General features: G+C 28.8%; 1 protein-coding gene across 3 annotated transcripts in view; it reads left to right on the forward strand.

The window, feature by feature from the left end:
- The window catches only part of LOC113370014 (short neuropeptide F-like), a 172,709-nt gene that overhangs the window by 117,832 nt on the left and 33,175 nt on the right, over positions 1 to 21,702 (forward strand). The window lies entirely within an intron of this gene.

The raw sequence follows: 21,702 nt of genomic DNA on the forward strand, positions 1-21,702 counted from the left end.
TATTGGGATCCCGGTATTAATACCGGTATTGTCAATGAAAAATTCATTAGTTGTCCGCGTTTCTAGAAAATACATCGTATTTAATTCGGCGCTTCTTCATTTTGCTTTTAATAATGTGCTATTTCTAAACAAACTATTTTTGTAATAACTAAGATTTCTGGCAAATTTGTGCAAAATTGAATTCTCTGTCAAGAACCTTATGCCTTAAGGGGGTTGTTCTTTTTTCGTTACAAAAAATGCAAGGTATTTGTTTTTGTTTTTTCTCGAAATGTATTTATCATAGAAACATGCGTTTTTTTTTTAAACAAAAATTACAAATTCATATAATATTACGTAATTTTATTCTTTTCTTTTTGCGCCGTCATTTTTTAACCAGGGGGCGCCAAAGTCGGTCTTGCAAAATCGATCTCTTTTGCGGTGCCACAGATAAATCCGTTGCGCATCGCCCGAAACAAAAAAAAAAGAAATTACGTTGAAGAAGAAGTTTGTTTCCAGTCCCCCTACCAAAATAAAAGAAAAAAAGCAAGAAGGAAAAAAATGGCAGCTATTTTAAAAAAAGTGTCAAAAAAGGCCTTTTTTTGGGGCGAGAAGCTTCGCAAATTTTTTTTGCGTAATGTTATCAAGTTGTTTGAGGTAGGGGGACTCGATATTGCAGTGGTGAACAAATTAAAAAAATGCAAGTCGATCCGACTTGCAGTTTTTGTTTAATTTGTGGCACCGCATTGAAAAAAGTCAATTTGAGAAAAACGTATTTAAAGTTCTTAATATAATGTACTGAATACACCATTTAATTTAATGTACTAAATACACATTGGTGTTCAAAGATGCTGACACCTTAAAAAGGTCATGTGCATGAGGTATTATAATGAAAAAGAGGAATCTGGCATACAATAGCTCGCGGAGCGATAAAAAAACGCTTTCAGAGGATCATACATATAGAGATATATATATCTATAACTTCTTCAAAAAAATAGATATTGAGATGATTTTTTTTTAAATGATTCTAAGGTTTTTATCTTTCATAATATCAAAAAATCTCAAAACCGAAGCAAAGAAAAATAAAAAAAGAACAACCCCCTTAAGGGAAAATGCCACTTATACGTAGCTTAAATAGCATTGGTAGAGCAATTTGCTAAAAAATTGTTTCAAAGTTAGTTAACTGTATTCAATTTTTCTGAGCCAGCTTATGGTGAAAGAAATATACTTTTTTTGAACGGAGCTATATGTATTTTGAAGTTGAATTTCATAATGATTAATATAATTTTTGTTGAAAAAAACGAATTAATTTGTTTAAGTATATATATATATATATATATATATATATATATATATATATTAGGGTAATCCGATCCTTAATATGGACATTTTCGAATTTCTTTGCTCCCAAGGACTCAAATGATTCTTAATTGATAAAAAATAATTCTCTGAAAGTTTTAGTTCATAATATTAACTTTTAGATAGTGCGCAATTCAATCAAACTTTGTATGGAAATAGCATGGAAAAAAATTTGAAAATTAAAACAATTTATTTAGGTATAACTTAGCGACAAATGAATTAAAAGTGAAAATTCTTGTCATTTTTTATTGAAAATTCGACGCTCTGCAAAATGTTTGAAAATTTTTTCATGCTATTTTCATACAAAACTTTGATTGAATTGCGCTCTATCTAAAAGTTAATATTATGAGCTAAAACTTTCAGAGAATCGTTTTTTATGAATTTGGAACCGTTTGAGCCCTTGGAGCAAGGAAATTCAAAAATGTCCATAATAAGGACCACCTTAATATATATAATAAACTATAAACCTACATAAACTGAAGACGATCCATTAAGCGCATCAAAGTTAGGAGCTATAATTAATCCTTAATATACATTATATAATATAATGTGATAAAGTACACACATTCATATACATATATATATATATATATATATATATATATATATATATATATATATATACATTTGCCGCTGCACATTATCCAGACCATAATTCCTATTAATTCCTGTTAATTTGGGTCTCCCGACTGAGTTGATGGGCATCAAGGCAAAAGCCCACATTACGATATATCATATAAGCGTCAATGTAAAAACAATGATATTTGAAATTCGGGCCATTTGTGCATTATACATCAGGTCGGGATGGTGAATTCAACTTGGCTGCGGATCTAGTGCATCAATTTTGCACAAACCGAAAGGCACTATTTCATTCGCGATTTGAATAACGCGATGCTGCGCCTGAAATATACCTACTATCTCTGGCATAGTAATGGATATATTATATTCGAATTATTTATTAAACTTTGAGATTTGTAAAGCAGTGATATTTTATAATTATAATATTGGTATAAAATTTGTTAACAAAATTTACATATATGAGCAAGAGTAATGAATGAAATAAGTGAATTGTTCATTAGACTGGCGTACAGTCATTTAATGGAGTAGAAAATGAATTCAACTTTTCATATTTGTTAAATGTCATAATACATTCTATAGCATCAGTTAAATTATATTGATATTAATAAAGTAATACCACAACTTAATTTTTAGATGTAAACTATATTATTTTATAACATATAGCTTAAAAATAAGCACTATTTACAAATTTAATCAAATATTTCTACTGGGAATAGTTAGAATAAATTAGCTGGGAATTATAATAAACATAGTTCGATAGGTGTTTGTTTGATATGTATTATGGTTTGCGATGTGGTTGGTTAGGTTTTCACAGTATAATCACTGAAAGTCAATTTGGACCATTGTCTTCTCCCTAGCCTATATGATTTTACTGAATGTCTTTGATTAACCAACACATTAGAAAAACATTTCAGAAAAAAAATCAATTTTTTTCCACAACTATTCACGGCAAATCAAAAATACAGTAGGTTACCAAAATCACCAAATCGTACTTTTGAACAATTATAGTAAAAAGTACATTATATATATAATAATAAACTAAAGATTATATATTTATAATATCATTAAAAATATTTATAATATTTGAAAACCATAATGCAATTAAAGTCACACTTCTAATATGACATGATCGGTTTGTCATTGTAATTAGTATTTAGAACTTGAACCGTCATTAGAAAAATGAAGTAATTGCTGATTAATAAATTCTATAATATATCAAGTCAATCTATATAAAGATATAATAAAAATAAAATATTTTATCACTTTTAAAAATTCGAACATTAGGGAATCGTGCTGATCAGTTTCTGGTGAAGATCAACCGACCCGGTACGCAATTATTTGTTGAAAAAAGTTTTTCACGAGTATGAATAAAATTATTTTGATGATAAAGTTCATAGCTCTAAAGAACATATTAAAAATATAATATGTTTAATATTATTGAATATATTTTATCTTGAATTAAAAATATTGTAGGTCTACCACGCTCAGTAGGTTAATGACAAAAATTCACTAAAATTTTAGGAAAATGGGCTGTGTCGAAATCACAAAATTATATCCTCTCAATTTCAAAAGTTGCTAAAATCAATTCGTTATGATTATTTACACAAATCGGTAAGTTTTTGCCACTTGCCTTAAGGCAAAATGCTATCTGCATCTAGTTTAATATGTCATGTGGATATAACTATAGAAAAATTTTTGGAACATGTTTTCTTTACATTTAGTCTATTTTTCAAATGTAAAATTTTATCTTTTAGAAATCATGTGAGATGTCGAATTATTATTGCAACATTTTCTTCAGCGTTAGTAATAATTTGACCAGTTCTATGACAATAAAATTGACAATTCTCACTTAGGAGTGTCTAAGCCGATTTTACGCTCAAAGTATTGATTAAATGTTGTATTTTTAAGCAGTACAAAACGTTGGAATTCATTATTCCTTGAACTCTTTTCATAGGCTACGCTTTCCTTTTCATTCTATTGTTAAAACTCGTTCGAGCGCCTCACAAAATGTCGCCTGAATGCTAACTACCACCATATCTTAGCAAAATTGAAATGAGGCATTGTCAAGAATTCCTTTTTAATGTTATTATAACGTTTTTTCATACTACTTTCATAAAAATATCATATAGTCAGGATCTATAATTGAAAATCTCGAGCGTAAGAACTCGCTTGATATTGTTATGAGCAAATTTTCATATACTTTTTTGCGGCATGTCTGGTGAACCTATTCTGTTTTCGAAACCTATTGTCATTTAGCACAATAGCTATTCGGGCGATAGACATACACCCGGCCACATGTGTCGGGATGCATAGGTAGACCGGGGTTGATATAAAATCGAGTACCAAGAATCTATTTTAATAGTTGTTACATATTTTATTTATTTGCTACATAGATAACAATTTGTAATTTAAGCACAGTGAATGTTGAAGGTGCTTCACACTTTACTATAATATCTTGTAAATTATATTATATTAAGCAAAATAAAGCCTAAAGAAAGAGGGTTTGAAATTCGACAGTTTCGAAGTTATGAGTTAATGCGATTGAAAAATGTTTAGAGTTGTTTCTAAGCCGTGTTTTATCACTCCATTGCCTTGCTCTTTGATATTCAGAATATCAAATTGTCTAATAAAAATCTTGAAGAACAACTTTCTTTTATATTCGTTGGAAAATAAATAATTTTTCGTTGCAAATTCATAAATAGCCAATCAGAATATTTTACCTTCCTACGAAACAATATGCTGATTTCCATCGCGATAATTTCTTAATTTTGTACATCTTTACGTTTCAAGACTTTCTGATCATAATAAAGAATTGATTACATTTTTGCAAAGGCAGGTTCAGCAGTTTTGGAGTCATAGGAGAAAAGTGAAAAATTTACAATTCTTAGTCTGAAATGATTATTAAAAATCTCTATTATTGGTTCAGATACATGTAGAAATATTGATAGTGGACAGGTATACAGGTAGACAAGTAGACAAACAAGAAGATAGACATATAGATATGTAGACAAGCAAGTTGAAAGGTAGACAAGTAGAAAGGTAGACGGGTAAAAAGGTAAACGGGTTAACAGGTAGGCAGGTACAAAGTACAAGTGACAGGTAGTTACTTAAACAGCTAAGCAAGTAAACTATTAGGCACGTAGTACATATATGAATCAAATTGTTCTTGATTAAATCAATTACTTTCACATACCGGAAAGTTCATCCAACTTACAAAATGTCAATCACGCCTAGTTAATTTCCCATAAGGCAAGTTATAGTAATCGTAAAAAATCGAAAATGAAAATGTTTATATTTCTTTACGTTTCAGAGGTTTCTGAACATTTTGGCATACCTTATAAAAAATGTATGTATGTGTGTGTATGTTGTGTGCGGATACAAATTTTCGTCGACGATTTCGGGAACACGGTTCAACCGATTTCAATTATTCAAAAAGCATTCGATTCATATTAAAAAGGACACGTACTGATTAGTTTTTGGCATAGGCAGGTCTAGCCGTTTCGAAGATTCGGGCAAAAAATGCCAAAAAACGATAATTCAGTTTTTAAGAGAACGGAGCGTTCGATTTTAGTAATTCAAAAAACATTTTACTTGTATTGACAAGATGAAGAACTGATCGAATTTTTGGGAAGGCAGGTTTAGCGGTTATGGACATATGTTCATCAAATTATCAGATATTTTATAGAGATTTTAATAATTTGTACACATTTTATGTAAATTTTTCTGGGTTCCGTACTAAAATCTTTAATTACGGTACGGAAAGTTCCAGCAATTTGCTTTAAGGCACGATGCCATACCCCACTAGTTATTATTATATTATTATGTTTGATTAATGTTTATGAATATTATGTTTTTAACATAATATTCATATGCACTGACAATTAGTCACATAAATGGCATCAATAACAAGGGTGCGATTGTAATGCAATTTTCTTTCAATTCAACAAGTTTATTATGATAAACATGATTACGTAGCCTTTTGTTCATTTTCATATAGTATTGTGCTCTATAGGTTTAATAAAAAAAAATAATGACATAATTAATAAAAATATACATTTTTTGGCGATTGTAACAAATGAAAAAGTTATAATTCTCTTTGAAAAATCAAAAAAAAAACATAACGAAGGTATCACAGTGAAAAACATTGTTTCAAAACTGATACCAGTCAGTAAATCAGAATTATAAATATTTACCTGCATCTTTATCCATTATTTTGGACGTTGAATGAAAACAATTTTTATGATAATTTTACTTACTCATCACAAAATATTATTTTCTGTAAAGATTTGATAATTTTGCAAAAATTTTACGAGTTGCAAGTTCAAGTATTTAACTTGGCACCGCGATGGTGGAAATTGGCAAAACTGATATGACCTGATATTTTGACGATTTTTTTGCTGTCGATTGGTGTAAACTAAAATTTTTTTGCTCTTTCTGTTCTCGAGATGAATGGGTGGGGCCAAATTCGGTGCTAACTACACGTATAGTCAGCACCGACCCCTCTAAAAATGCAAAAAAATAAAATTTCTTTTCACTATCGTTATCATCATTTTCACTTTTTATTTGAAATATTTATAGGAAGATTCAGCTAATTATTTTTCAGCTGAATTTTCCTATAAATATTTCAAATAAAAAGTGAAAATAATGAAATGAAAATTAAGTCTTCCTCTCCCGGTTCACCGTACATATAGTAACATGCACAGATACAGAATGTACCTGTTCTGTTATAACAGAGTGTCATATATATATCAAAACGGTCCCTTTCTGGTGCGTTACTTGTATGAACCCGCAACCCACCCTCTCGTTCTCTGCCTTGAACCCATCCGGCCTCCCACAATTACATCCATGTGCGGATGCCGTTCGCCTGTGTTTGGCCGTAAGAAAATCAAACGGCGGCGGCTGAGTATATAACAATTGGAACCTGAAAGATAGGCATTGTACATTATCAGTTAATACACATGAAATGATTGAAAACTGCGGACAAGGTTTGGGAAAATTAAATTAGATACAACAAAAGTATTTCTGCAAGTTATTTGGATACAAAAATATTATAGTACTGATTATTTAAATTAGACCAGACCAGTCAACTGTGATTGACAAATATATTCGTCATGAAGATGTGGCAGAATTTTGCGTATTGATGAACATGCTCGTCAGGCCTATAAATCTTTGACAGGTGCATTTAGATAGCAATTTTTTGAAAAAAAATACAAAACATATTTTCAAATTTCAAAATATTTAAAATATTATATATATAACAAAATATTGTATATATTTATATATATGTATATATATATATATATATACATATGCCGGTATAAAATAAATAGTTGTAAGTGGCATTTTATCTCAAAACCAACAATTTTCTTCGATTCTGTGCGTACAATTCAATGAGAGCGGTCACAGTTAACTGATTAAAATGCATTCTCAAACAAATTTTTAAGCATTTATTTCTAAACTTATAGAAATTTTAAATTAACGGTTTCAGTAATTTGCCTTAAGGTACGATGTCATGCACCACTAGTCAACTTTTTTTCTGGTTCTCCGAAACCGCTGGACTTACCTTGGCAAGAATTTCATCAATTATTACGTTCATTACGTCAATGCAAGTGAAATGTTTTTCGAATGATTCAAATCTGATGCTGCACCTTTCAAAATTTTTTCGTATCTCCGGAACGGCTGGGCCAATCTTTCTCAAAAACTAATTAGCACGACTCCCCAGCAGTAGAAATAGAATGCTTTGAGTGAATCATTGAAATCGGTTGAGTGGTGCTCCGTTTAAATTTATACCTACACATACATACATACATACTTACACACAAACATCCATCCATTTTTTCTAATGTATGTCAAAATGTTCAGAAACCTCTGAACGTGAAGATACATATGTAAAAAAATAATATTTTATGTAAATTAAAATAACGTTAATTGTTGATTTTTAGACTATCACTATAACTTTCTTTAAAAAAAAAAGAATTTATTTTTTATATTTTGCTGCTTTAGCTGTGTAGAGACAAAATATCAAAGTCGTCACAGTCTAACGGATAAACAATGTACGGAACCCATAGAAATGTAAACAAAATTTATACTTATTATTGAAATCTCTATAAAATATCTGATGCTTTGATGTGCATATGTCTAATAATCATTTTTTGACCGCCAAATGGCATTTTTTTTTACTCGATCTCCAAAACCGCTACACCTGCTTTCCCAAAAATTTAAGCGGTTCTTCATTTTGTTAATACAAGCAAAATGTTTTTTGAATCGCTTCGTTCTCTTGAAAATTGGATTGCCATTTTTGACATGTTTTGCCCGTATCTTCAAAACGGCTGGACCTGCCTTGTCCAAAAACTAATCAGCACGTCTCCTTATCAATAGGATTCGAATGATTTTGAATCATTCAAATCGATTGAACCGTGTTTCTGAAATTGCCGACGAAAATTTGTATCGAAACACACATATATGCATACACATACATCCATTTTTTCTAAGAAAACCCAAAATGTTTTGTTCAAAACGTGAAGATATGCAAAAATTTTCAATTTCGAATAGAATAATTTACCATTCCGGTAATTATTAATTCGGACGGTTGACTTGAGGTAAAATGTTTTTCAAATGAATGAAATCGGACGCTTCGTGCTCATAAAAAGTGGATTACCATTTTTGAAACTTTTTGCCCGTATCTTCAAAACGGCTGAACCTGTCTTGTCCAAAAATTAATCAGCACATCTCCTTATCAATAGGAATCGAATGTTTTTGAATCATTCAAATCTATTAAACCGTCGACGAAAATTTGTATTACACATACGCACACATACATCCATTTTCCTTAAGGTATACTGAAATGATTAGAACCCTTCAAAACGTGAAGATATACAAAAAATTTCAATTTCGAATAGAATAGTTTAGTATATAGTTTACCCTTCCGTTAATTATTAATCTGGACGCTTGACTTGAAGTAAAATCTTTTTCAAATGAATGAAATTTCAATCTTTGACTGTTAATACTAGGCTGAATATTTATCCCAATTTCAGGCTCGACGAAATACATTTTATTGACTTATTTTATAACCTAATTATATGAGCCGTGGAGCCTGGGCAGGATCGTTCCCTATTTACGGGATTAACAAATTTTCTCCTGAGTGTTATATGAAATGATATTTTATAATTTTACGGCGACGGTTACACCAGATGTTTTATTTTAAAAAAATCATCCAAAATAGTAAGTAAGTAATTTATATTAATATAGTTAGTAGATTATTTCTACCATTTTGTAAGACAAGCAGAGTAATTTCGTCTTCTTGAATTTGGAATCTAAACAACTAACCAAGCAAGTTCCTCGTGTTCCCAAGTTCTCTTCTCGTGTATATTCAAAACCCGGGCACTTTGTACTACCCCAGATTCCTAGTACGTCTATATCACTGTACGGTGTACGGTGGAGTACGGTGTACGGCGAACAAACGCACACCTATGCGACGCAAACGAGCGTGTGTTTCGAGCAGACCGTTATCCCAGTCAGTGTCGTTCGGACTTCCGCTAGGGGTGGTCGTGGCGGCGGAGTTGCGCGCGAACAACAAACGTCGGGAAAACGTGCAAACTCACTTGCAGAATACAAGTACTGCAAAGTGGAGATAAAAACAATTCACCACCCCCGTCCATATGTGTTTCATTCGAGTTTTGTTAACTAATTTGTAGTGATAAGTGATAAAACTTAGTGTAGACATGTTGTAACTTAAGTGAGCCAAGACGGTATCTGTGCAATATTATTTTAGTCGATTTGTTAATAATTGTGATTTCTGAAGTTGTAATCGCTTGTTTTTATGTATAAGAACAGTGCAGAAGCAGTGTGGATCGTGTTGAAATTCGAAAAATTCTGGACTGACGTTGGTTAAAAGAAATTTCGAGAGTGAGTTTTGGGAGTAATTATGTAGAGACTGATTTCTGAGCCTTAATTTGGGTATTTAGGCATACACATAAACATCGTGTATATGTGTTTGTGTATTTGGTTATTTATGATATTAGTAGATATAAACGCCATTTAAATTAAAAAATGGATACTCTATCAGAGTAATGATAAATGCTGATAAAAGGAGTCAGTACTCTAACGTCTAAAGTATTTAATTCTCAACTTTACAATAATGATACTCAAATATATATATATATATATATATATATATATATATATAACAAATGTTTTCTGAGTAGTTAAATATTAAATTAGAAATATGAACAAGCAGCACTCTTTTTTACACTAATTTATTAAATTATGTCAATTTTACATACTTTTCTATACTAGGTTTGTAAAATTAACATTAGTGTTGTTTGTTCATAATTCTAATTTAATATATATATATATATATATGTGTGTGTGTGTGTGTGTGTATGTATAGGGTAGAGCAGGGCTTATAGATCTGCGGTTAAAAAGGTCTACTGTCATTATCTCAAAAACAAGAAAAGTATAGTATTTTTAGAAATATATAAGCAAGAGATATATAACCAACAATCACGTTAGCTCTTATAAGTTCACTCTCAGAATATAACCGATAATGTATCAATATCTATACTAATAATTTTTTTCTTTGGTAGTTTTTTTTCTTGGCTCTTGGCTCTTGTTAGTTTATGATACCTACCCGAATACAATTGTGAGATATACGTTTTTTAAATGTCTAATAAGTATTGTAATTTTTAAATTAGATCCAACAGTTTTTTTATATTAATATATCTATTCTATAAAAACTTACATGTGGGTGAAGTAAGAAGACTCACTTAAACTATTATATTGGCAAAGGTGTAAACAATATAGGAAATAATAAATAAAAAAGTAAATTAAGGTAAATAAAGCTATTTTGCAAACAAATCTTTGTAAAAATCTGTTTCCATAAAATTTGTATGTTTGGTTCATTTTATGTGTTGTCATTTAGTTTAGGTAGTATAATTAATGAACGTCAAATTGGACCTTTGTGTTTCGCCCTACCCTTTATATATATATATATATATATATATATATATATATGGTATATGTATATTTATATACATATACAAGTATATGTAATATATACAAGTACATGCATAATATATACAAGTTTAAGAATTGCCCAAAAAATCTTCAATTATGCTTATATATGTAAATATATATGTGTGTGTATATGTATATATTTATATACATATACCCAAGTTTTAAAATTGCCCAAAAAATCATAAATTATGCTAAAAAAATATGTACGTTCCTCGTTTACACCAGTTTATTTGTGTGCATATGCAAAATATTTACGGTAGGCAAAAAATTTTAATAAGCATTTTACGCGTTGAAACAGGTAAAGGAAATCTTTCTAGTAAATTAAATTTTCGAGTTATCTAGTTGCAATGAAAAACCTATGGTAGTTAATTATATATATAAAAGTGTATAGTTTATTGTAAAGGTAAAATAGTTATATCGTTTAGTCGCGTTTTGATTGTGGAATTTGTATTTAGTAAATATTAATAAATTGCAATACACTATTTTGTTCGCTTTTCAATTGTCGGGTCGTTGCATCAATCTGCTATTTTGATCTTTTTAACTAATTTCAAGTAAATAATTTAAATTATTTTTATTGATATTGATAATAATATAAAAGTGAATACTAAAATATTACATTTTTAATAATACATCATTTTAACTTCATGACGGTGTAGGTAGATTGTCTTATAATACACTTATTAATTGGTTAGCTTTTCTGAGTTACTGATTATTTATAATTATAAGTGACTAGTTAGTCAAGTCTCTACCTTTGGTTCAATGAAAATTAGATTGGTTTGTCCTAACAATAATTTATTTGATCTCTTGATGGATTCATAGGCAATTGTGATGTAGATGTGGCATAGATGTTCATATTATTAATATTTTCATATATGATCTCTCGAGATTTTCTGTACTATTAAATGCCCATTTTGGTGCAATTTGGTAACGAATCAATAATGTCATGTAAACTCATATTTAACAACTTCAATAATTGATAGAAACAAAAAGCGCATAATTATGAAAAATAAACCTCTATCTTTTTTTTTACTATGTAATAGAGCATTTATTTTTTTAAATTTGATATTGAGAAGCCTGTCACTATTACATAATTTACCATATTATTCATATATTGTATAGTATATTATCCATACTTGTTTTACATAAAAGTATATCATATTCGATATAAGAACATTTGGTTAAGCTGTTTCTAGTGCACTAGGATATTTGAATAGATATTTATTACATCGCATTGCATTGTATTCTGTACCAAACCTTTTTTTAAAATAGCTTTGTGGTAAAGGTCTTGCTACCATTATTTCTGGATTTAATACTTCGGTCAGCTCGATATCGAGCAGTATAATATCGGGTTTTACTTGAAATTGTAGATCCTAAATGCGATTCTAATTGAGAATAGTCTTCTGAGGGTATTGCTGAAATATCTATAGGTCACATCACTATTAGAAGAAAATCTTATAATAATCTTATCAGAAAGAGAATGTTCAACTACAGACAACCCTCTAAAAACACTGAATTGAGGAATTATATTGCTACTCATGTTTTTTTTGATGTTATAATTTATTTTTGTTAATCAAGACTTTAATGACTTATTTACAAAATTGATATGTGCAAAAAAATAATACAAAAAAATATAATAAATTGAATATATAATGAAAAAAGTTAAATTAAAATAAAATAGCTACTCATGGTGCGCATATTTCTGATTATTGTTTTAAAACAATTTTGGTTTTGGTTAGTAATTATTTCTCCTCGTGATGAAAATTATCTTATTTTGACGGTACTTATTCCTCCCAATACATCAAGATTTTATTTCGTAATTTTATTTACATACTTTACTTTGCTTTACTAGAAAATCATGCGTCAGTAATATTTATAAAAATGAAATGTTATAGTCAAAATTTCTAAATCGCACAACCATCAGCTTTTTGATTATGTGTTGCATTGAAAATTTGGAACAGATGATTAAATCTCTATTTTTTAACTGATTTTGCCAGTGATAATATTACTTGTTAATAATATGATGAATTACATATTTTGAATAACATTCGTAGTTTTTATGAAGTCTGTATAAAACAGAAATATGAATTCTACCCGCGAATACGTAATTGTAATATATGAAAGCTCGGTTGTATGCGAATATACAGGTGGGTTTTCAACTTTGAATTCCCCGGACAATTATCTCTGTCTTTGTTTGAACCTGTGTCTATATCTGTGCGTATTTGTATATGTATATTTTGGGTTATAAATAACTCCCGCCCATAGAATACTGTCTAAAATTTAAGGTTCAATTTTGAGTTATTCGACGGCGAAACCCCTGTGGTATTTCTGGAACATGTTACTTTTTACTTTCTACATTTGTGATAATAATTATAATTATAACATGGTTTTGATTAGTAATAAAGGTCATAGATAAACACGTATAAAGTGGTAAAGGTTTAGGAAAGGGCAAGACCATACTTGTTTATATATGGGCAAGACACAAAAGTCCAATTTGACTTTCAGTAAATATATAGTATATAAACCAAATGGACTGTATATCACAAACAACTCTCCCGGTTCAATCTTAGTTATAGGAATATGTTTTTTACTATTTTTTTTAATTTCCATCTTTACCTTTTTACCATACAGATGCAGTAGTGAAAGACAACCAGTAAGCAAACCAATCTAATATCATTTTCTACAATCTAATGTCACATTTTTAATTTTAAAGGGATGCGAAATACAAATTTTATAATTCTTCACATACAAAGATACATTGATTATTTTTCTTTCCGATATGAAATTTATTACTCCTAAAATATTTTTTCCGAAGTATATGTGCAAGAGCAATTGTTGTACTCGCATTCTAAAGTTCAAATAACCAAAATGTATAATTTATTAAAAATATTAATTTGATCAATTTATTTGATTAAATATATTGAAATTCTCATATTTATCAACTTGTTAGAAGTTTTCATTGTTTTCATAGAGTTGCTACAATACCTACCAAACAAAAGTGTTCAACGGCAATGGTCAGTTAAATTATGTCTGGGTCATTTTATGTAGGTTGTACTATTCTCCGGGGTCCTTTGCATCTATTATTTCTTTTCCATTTGCCAAAAGATCCTAAAAGTCGTCAGAATTGCACTTAGGGATTACTCGATTTTCGATTTGTTCAACCGAATGGTTGAAAGTTTTGTAGGTATACATGTTGTATATATGCATATATACAATATGTGCAACACACATGTATATATATATATATTAATACAATATGCATATTGATGTATTTATTCATAAATAATATGCACAAAGCATCTAGAATAAATTCAGAGTAAAAACCTTCACAATAAGAAAATTGCGTGTAACATATTTTTAATTACTATATATAGGCAATGTACTTATAATTTGCAGTTGTATAATGAATTATGATTTCTTATTGTATATTAATTATATTAGTAAGAGATTACATTAGCAAAAATTTCAAACTGTCTCCCCACCGTTGTTTGTTTTTACGGCGTATTAAATAAGAAAAGAAATCGGTAAAGCAGTTTTTTTCTGAAGAAAATTATAAGGATAAGGATAAACTAGTTGGGACGACAATTACCAAATACACAAAATATCAATTACTTATTACTCCAGCATATTTTGTAACTGAATTCGCGTTCAGAGTGATTTCGAAATTTAATTTTTGTGAATTGTGAATATTAAAAGTGATAAATAATAAATAGTTTTGTATGAGCCAAAAGTTTGTAAATAGCTATTCTATATAACTTAAATATAACATCAATAAATAAAGTAAAACTAAATAAAATTATACCAAAATCTTTACAAGTTACTTTTTACTGGTATATAACTCTTATCTTCAGAATACTACCAAAAAAGCTAAAACAATTTGAAACACATGATCATTAATTAAAATATTTAATTTTTCTGTCATGCGGTTTCTGCCCTGTCCACCCAGTTGTCGACAAAATACATACAAATTTTGCAATGCCCGAGTGGAAAGGGTTAATATTTTTTTATCTTATTACTTAACCGTTATTTGATGATTGTTGATAATACGATGCTTATTTCATTGGGTCACTTCACTTACTTATAGTTTTTCCTCGGTAAGTTTCATATTTTACTACCAATTTTACATTTCAATTCAAATTTAATTTAGTTTTTTCTATTTGAATTAAAATTCACGTAAAGCGTTGCGTCGATTATGTTATCAATCAAATGAGTTATTAAATAAATTGGGTCACCTAATTTAATTAATTTTATTTAAACTAATCTATTCAAATGTTCATCACGTAAACCAGTAAGGCAAACTGCGTAAGGTAAAAGTAACAACCGCACTTGGTATAAAGCTTTTTATTTATGAGAAGTTATAATCATAAAAGTTCAGGTATATGTACATATATGTGTATATTTCTATATACCTACATAGTTATTATAGAGTACGAGGGAGCCCATATTGTGTCATAAAATCTGACCCTTTTCGAGCAAGATTTGATATGAGATTGTAAGTCATTCATATGTAGCAAAACATTTTTCTGGCTACGGGTCTTGACTAAGTGTATACTTTTCCCCGATACATCAAAATCAGTGACGCGAAATATCGCGTTTGTGCTACATTGAATATGGACCTTACCTCTGCTAATAATTTTCTATGAAATGTATTTCTTTGATATTTACTTTTCGTTCAACTACAGTATCTTAGAAAATCGAACGGAAACGAGGCTGTTATAGAAAGTTATGAGAAAATGCAATTGCTCTTGCATGCGATGTTTGTTTCGATTAAATCAACATTGTTGTGTATTTAATAATGATGATTTTCATTCGTGATAGTAAAAAATACTTATTCCACAAATTGCTACTTATAAGTATACAGTAAACACTTTGGTCAGGGGTTTTGTTCTAACATAACACAATGCAAATTTTAATGGTTTAGAGTAAATTAATTTTTTCTATTTAGTGTATGTAAAGATAGAAGATAAGAATCTGGTATACAATACTATCATTTTTAAAGAAAATGTATATGGTGTCAGAAATTTGAAAATATAATTTTTTGAAAAAAACGCAGCTTTCTGGTGTGTCATAATAGCATATGTGTGAAGTTCATTCTATATCTAAAATGCCTGATCGCACAGGAAACACGTAGCATTTTGACTTTTTTATTATCATTTTATATGAGAAACGCTACGTGACATACCTTGCCATAACATTGGTCTATTTTAGGGCAGAATCGAAGAAGAGGTACAGGGTATACAGATATAAGAATATTAAAAAAGTAAAGATACAAAAACCAAAATTGTATTATATAACTTAAAAATAAAAAAAGGATTCAATTAAAACACAATAAAATATTCTATTGTGGAAGTCATAATTAAAATTAATCTTAGTTGCTGTATTCGTAAGTTGCTTTTCTATTATTGAAATTGGTCCAACTGCTTATTTTTACATAAAATAAATGTTCTAAATATTTTGGCAAATTATATTTATGAATTATTAGCTTTAAATCAATAATATCGCTTTGGATATTTGTTTGATAGTGTAATTTTTTTCTTCGGAGATTTCTATTTGAAAATCACTGTCATATTCTTTATTAGCAAATTGAACTTTGAGTTGCAATAGTAATTGTTTATTGGATTAATTTACCTATGATATTCTTCTAAAATAATTGAAAAAAAAAAATATAAATCCAAGATAACGCAATTTTGAAAAAGCAAATACGCACAATTAAAATTAGTCCCAAATTATTTTGTGATGTAACTAAGTAAAAAATTAATAAAAACGTGAAACAAAATGGGGCAAAGTGAGGTATTGGCTAAAAATTAAATAATATAACGTAACTTCTAGTTATAATATTCAACAACTAAATCTGGTTAATTTAACTATACACTGTATGTAAGCGCAAAAATAAGTTCATCTAATTATGGGGCCGATTCTGTCGTAAAATATACCAATGGAAATGGTATTGCTCCAGTACTGCTTCCCACAGTCTAGTGCTAATTTCCATATAATTCAAGTATGGTCTTATTATATTTTAGAAGTACTTCGTAGTGCAATTAATAATAATTTTGTATTTGAAAATATTTTTTTATTCAATTAAAATCACAAACGTGGGTTTATGTTGGAATCTTTTGTACAGTAGTATGCTGATGTCACTTTTCTGAAGATCTCCAAATCTGTATTCATTATGTCCAGATTGGTTTGAAGACTATCTAGTATAGTAGTTTTATCATTACTTCAAAATTCATTATCTATACAGTAGTTAATATAGTATTTTACTTGTAATCTCTAGCTGTTGCCATTTTATTTGAAAATATAGATCAAAGCTCATTTCTAAGTGTACTTACAATTACGCAACAATCTCGAATTAAATTAATGATTATCTCAGCACGCCCCGATTTCGCGAAGAACACCCCATTATTTGTTTTATATATACATATATATTCACTTAATACGTATTATCGTTCATATGCTGAATATAATATTAAGTTAAATTCAATTAAATCCAATATTCCTTATTCTGAAGATTATGGTATATTTAATTAAATTCCAGCTCTTACTTAATTTGAATATATATAATAATAACTATAATAAAACAACCATCTTTTATTATCTCATAATATCTCTCAACGAATATATGATGATATTAAAAACGTGTTGCTTGCGAAATCCAAGCTGGGCGCGGTGTTTTTTCGCGGCAAAAGCGAAATGACAGCAAAAAACACGGAATTCATTTTAAACTTCTGCTCTCTGAAATAAATTTATCGTAAAATTTAATGCACAAATAAATCTACGAAAAGTACTTCGTTAAAAATTCAAAAGCAGAAAACTGCGAAAGTTGAATGAAAATTTTTATGAATTTGCATTATATATGGATGGGCTTGAAAAGAAATATAAATTTAACGATATTGGTTCGATTTATAATAAAGTACCAAGGTGCACCTGTCATCATTCTAAGTAGTTTTGATTGGGTCCGCTGTGCCAGTTCCACATTAGATTTGCTAGAGCAGCCCCAAAGCTCTATTCCGCATGATCAGATGGAAATTATTATCGTTTTATATTCCAAGATTTTGTTTTCGAGTGCAAATTTTGAATTATGTCTGATAAGCCAATAAAGTTCTCTAACTCTAGATTTGATACTTTTGATTTTTGTTGAATACCTAGATATTTAGCCTAATCAGCACTTGGTATTACCTGATCAAAAAATACACTCCTGGGTATGTTGTCTTGAGTATAAGCCAATAAAGTTCCCTAACTATGGATTTGATAGTTTTGATTTTTCTTAGATACCTAGGTATTTAGCATAATAAGCACTTGGTATTACCTGGTCAAAAGCCATACTCCTGAGCATGTTGTCTTCAGTATAAGCTAATAAAGTTCCCTAACTCTTGATTTGATAGTTTTGATTGTTGTTGGATATCTAGATATTTAGCATAATCAGCACTTGGTATTACTTGGTCAAAAAATACACTCCTGTTCATGTTGTCTTGAACATAAACTTTATATGGTTAGTGTTATACTTGCTCTCCTTGATTTTCAACCACCATTTTTAGTCCAGTTTTCTATAGCGTTTCGATGCCTTTGAAAAAATTTGTGTGTTTGTATCTGTGAGCTAAATTTTGACCTATTGACGCTGTTTTCTGAAAATCGGTTGTCATTCGATTTTCGATTTCAGAATTTTAACCCTTTCCACTCTCGAATTGCGAGATTTATATGTATTTTGCCACCGGAGTTTGCTTGATAACACTCAACAAGGATGCAATTGATTAGTTTTGCAAGAAGGCTGGGCGAGCAGTTTATTTAGAAATAGTAAAAATGCACAAAATTGATTGATTTGATAAAATTTACAATCGATGATTTTGATGTAAAGTATGATGATAGAGTTCTTTCAAACAAACAATCTGATTCGAATATATTATCAGCCTACGAAAAGTGCAATTATAAAAATTTGGCCAAATTTGGAACTCTATCCTTTAAAAGATAGTAAACCTCGATTATTATTTATTAAGTAGATTATGTATATATATCGGAAAGTTTTTGCAACTCGCCTTAAGGCCAACCGTAACTTAAACCTAATTTAAATATCAAGTTTGGGTCATTCCAAAATAAAATTTTAATACACGGTTAGCGAATTTGTTATTCTAATATAAAACAAAAATTAACAGTGAACTTGTGATACTTTGGATTAGTTTTCTGTTCTGTAAATGTAGTATTTCACAAAATAAATCGTACCATGAATCCTTCGCTAAAAAGTAAAGAGAGAAGATAAAGATGGGAAACTTTAAGCGAAATAGTTTTTAGTTATTCAGAACTTCGTCCGATGTTTGGGTTCGGAGAAGTGAGAACCAGTTGAAATTTTAATGAACCAAATTTATTACATTGAAGCCTGTGGTGCATTGCAACCGTATTACAAGAACGCGAATACTAAGACTCCGAGATGCTAATATTTCATGCAGAGGCATGATTACATTAATAATGTACGGTACGTTGTTCATTAAATTTATTGTTGCGTTGAGGAGAGAAACGAAATCGGTTTTTGTGTTATTTTTAATATGCCTGAAATTAATAATGGAAAATGCAAAGTTTAATGTGAAAGGAAGGCACTGTTTTATGAAAATGCTCAGCTATATCAAATTCTATGATATGTAAATCATGTAAGTTTAATTTTCGTGTTGTTGAACTTAGATTAACAACCATTGTTTCCTGGTTTACTATTCATCTCGACTGGCTTGATATCAAACAGTAGTAATATTAGATTTTCACTTGAGATTCAGGATTTAATATATTTTACCAAGTGCAAATTGCTTTTCCGGGGGATTGATGGCAAAATTATTAAATAAAAATACCAATTCAGTATGTTAAAAATAAATCACAATTGGAAAGAACAACTTCCTTCTAATCTCTTTCGCTAAGATAAACAAAGCAATTACTTAAAAAAATAGTTTTCATATAATACCACATATAATATTAACTTTTGATACATATTTACCTGATTACGACGTATGTTTGAAAATTTTTTTTAGTATTTTATAATCTTCATAAACTGATTTATAAAATTATATATGTACCTCCAATTTTTATAGAGGAATTTTATTTTAGAACTTGAATATATCATTCATTATTGATAAACAAATTAATATTAAATTACAATAAAGTATATCAAATATCTTGTATTTTAATATAAAAAAGTAGTGGATTATTATGGTAAAATTAATTGTTTGAACGTTTTATTTATACAAATTATTATTCATATGTTGATTAATTAAATTTTGTCTATTTTTCTGGAACTTGTCTTATTGAGTTTTGGTTTCAAGTAAAATATTAAAAAATTCTATATCTTGAAACGTCTATTTCTGTATATATTATACTAATTCTATTATGTTGATATGTTGCTAATTTTCTAAGATACCTAACATTTTTAAAGAAATTCGATAGTAAGCTTTTAGATTTTTTACCTCACATTTTTGTGATTTTTTCTACGTTTTTGAAACTAGATTATAAATATTATTTACCATATAAGAATAGAAGGTACCATACATGTATACAATTTTGCATATACATAAATTAATAAAAACATAACCATTCTCTCAAAGTATCAGACATAAATTTCGATAGGATATTTCGTAAATATTTGCTTTAGTGTTTCATTAATATAGGCACATAAATTTGGACTCAATATATGAATGAAATTGTTTTTATGATCGACGACATAGAATAAATAAACATTTTTCTTTTATTTTTTGATACATACATCAAAGCTCGAATCATAATTTTGACGAAGATGTATCTTTTGATACTTCATTCAAGCCTTGTTTGTACATCGAGTTAAAATTATGTTTTATATCGTGACCTTCTGTATTTATTTGCTTTAATTTGTAAAAACATATTGCTTTCTGTAGGTCATTTATTTTTAAGAGAAAGTGTAATCGTCTGAAGAAATTACTAATATTAGCACAGATGCAGGTAATTAAATAAACATATGTTAATTTGAAAATATTATTATGTTTTTATAGCCAAACCGAGGTTTGATATAAAAGATTATTTGATTAAAACATATAAGATTATTATTTAGTCTATGGATACATTTCAATATAAATAAGTCCAAATACAGTTAATATGGGATCTACATCAAGTGTTCTCTAGTGTGTTGTTAACATTTCTAAGGATTTATTGATACTTTGGAAATAGTTCACACATAGTTCAAACATTTTTGTTTATTTTATTATAATAATTACTATTTTTATGCATTTCAATATGCATTCAAAGCTCAAATTGAGAAAAAACTTTGAAATCAAAATCAATTTTGTAATTTTTTGAAAAGAAAGTATAGAATTCTTTGAATATGTTTATTATTATATGAAAATAATGCAGTGAACCTAGTATATGAAATAAGAACAAACTTTGTGTATAATATTTTTCACAAAATAATAATACCTCATATTCTTTTATTATTTTCTTTTCGAGAATTAATTATACATCAGTTAGTTTGATTACTACTATTACACAATTATGAAATCATAATTGTGTAAAAGTTATAATATAATACTAAATATTTTTCAACTGATTGTATATTATTGAAAAAGCTTATTTACGGACAAACATTATCGTATACAGAACATAGAATACAAAATAGCATTATTTTGAGACATTATACACCTGGAAAATCCTAAAACTAGCAGTGAGACAAGGAAAAAAAACACTTCTTTCGACCAAAATCTTTGTATTAGTAAAAAATCTCAAGCAAATAGCTGCACATGTTAACAGATTTAGTACAGTTTAGGGAAGGCGGATATG

This window comes from Ctenocephalides felis, unplaced genomic scaffold (genome assembly GCF_003426905.1).
Source record: "Ctenocephalides felis isolate EL2017-DRISC unplaced genomic scaffold, ASM342690v1 CF-g0.4_SCAFFOLD_01492, whole genome shotgun sequence".
Classification (NCBI taxonomy): domain Eukaryota; kingdom Metazoa; phylum Arthropoda; class Insecta; order Siphonaptera; family Pulicidae; genus Ctenocephalides; species Ctenocephalides felis.